Genomic DNA, 280 nt, shown 5'->3' with positions numbered 1-280 from the left:
CTGTACTTCGCGCTGCCGCTTCTGGGTAAGTCGAGGCCGCCGCCAGCATCCCGACCCTCTCGGAGTCTCTCCCGGGAGTCCCCGCGGCGCGGGGTGCGGTGGGGGTGGCGAGGGGGGGCTAGTTCCCTTTTGGGGAAGGGGATTCCGAATCTTCGGCACCTCAGGCTGGGAGGCGGTGTCGACGCGCACTGGCCTGCAGCTTCTCGTGCTCGGTTCTGCTTTTTGGTGGCTTTCAATGGCCTGGCCTGGGGGGACTAAAGGGGTGCCCTCCAGCCCGGGA

Source organism: Myotis davidii, unplaced genomic scaffold (assembly GCF_000327345.1).
Source record: "Myotis davidii unplaced genomic scaffold, ASM32734v1 scaffold107, whole genome shotgun sequence".
NCBI classification, from domain to species: domain Eukaryota; kingdom Metazoa; phylum Chordata; class Mammalia; order Chiroptera; family Vespertilionidae; genus Myotis; species Myotis davidii.
This window is presented reverse-complemented; position numbering follows the sequence as displayed.